Below are 1,459 nucleotides of genomic sequence, written 5' to 3'. Positions count from 1 at the left end.
CTTATGAACTCACCAGCTTTATGCTGATATTCGTTTTCAAAATAACTTGTATCCTCAGGTCAAAGATAGACAGGTACAGGTGCAGCATTTTGGAGAAGGTGGAGCATACAAGATCCATCTCTTATTTTTGTATTATTTTTGGTGTTTGCTAAACATTACAAAACACACTTGTAATTAAACTCACTATGTAATGCAATGGTTGTATGTTTCTTGTTTTTACTATTATGCAATTGTGATGATACTGTACATGACGTCCTCCACCCCGAAACGTATTCCGCCGTTATCGGTTTTGGGGTGTGACAGATTGGTATCAGAGCATTGTTTATAGTGAATCAAGTATATCAACCTATAAAAGATATACGAACTATGAACACTTCGGGACTAAAACACTCTGACTAAGAATATATACTGTTAAGTATCTAAAAGATTTTACTAAGTATATATATACACACATCACTATAAAACACAGAAGTCAGTATCACCCTAGAACAGAACAAAGTATTAAGATTGTTGGATAGCACAATTGGGCTTAGAGACATATAGTCACATTTGGGGGGATGTAGCTTGATCAACTACGTTTTCCTGGGAGTGACTAGCATGTGCCTAAGCTTGGTTGTGGTGTTACAACAAGTCTAAAAACTTACCAACACTACCACAATAACGTTACCATAAGAATACTATATGAGTATTTTGTACCTCTAAAAACACACGTATGTGATAACTAAAAGGGGTCGTTACTAGTAGGACAATAGTTGCTAAGTGGATACGCCACGGTTACATGTGACCAGGGCGCTATAGACTCAGAATTTGTAGCCTTTGCTTCATTCCCTGTTCTTGTTTGATTGGGGTCTGAAGTTAGGGTTGCTTATTCGAAGGACTATCTTGCTTCGGTTGCATGTAATTGGTATGCACTACGCAAGTATTGGGTCGACTAGTAACAATTCATTTTATTAGTATCTTAGAGTAGTACGTCTATTAACCTTTCTATCCCCCTTTCTCGCATAGATAGCATGGCTGGCTTCCACCATCCCGGTGATCCGTACTATCCAAACCAGGGCAATGGAGGATGGCTCGATGAGGAGTCAGACGATGATCACCCGATCCCTTTGGATGATCATCATGCTGAAGGTTTCTCGGATAGCTCGAGCTCCGAACCAGAAGTTAACAACCAACCTCCTGAAGCTCCGAACCCTAACCCCCGTTCGGCATTTCAGGGTCCCACTCCTATGTGGGCCATATCCTTGCACCGATGGAGCGAGGAGTAGGGTCAGCCTTTACCTTACAATGGAGACCGAAGCTTCTACAACATAAGCGAAGGAGGATCAGCGGATCGGGTTCTCCCCATCATGATCCGAAGGATTGCCAGGAATGTCGAGCAGGGTCAAGCTGCTATAGGACGAGTTGTAGAAGTGGACGCCAACTCGAATCTCAACACGGTTCGCATCCGCCAACTCGAAGA

This window comes from Lactuca serriola, chromosome 3 (genome assembly GCF_051521515.1).
Source record: "Lactuca serriola cultivar US96UC23 chromosome 3, Lser_US96UC23_V15, whole genome shotgun sequence".
In the NCBI taxonomy this organism is placed as follows: Eukaryota; Viridiplantae; Streptophyta; class Magnoliopsida; order Asterales; family Asteraceae; genus Lactuca; species Lactuca serriola.
This window is presented reverse-complemented; position numbering follows the sequence as displayed.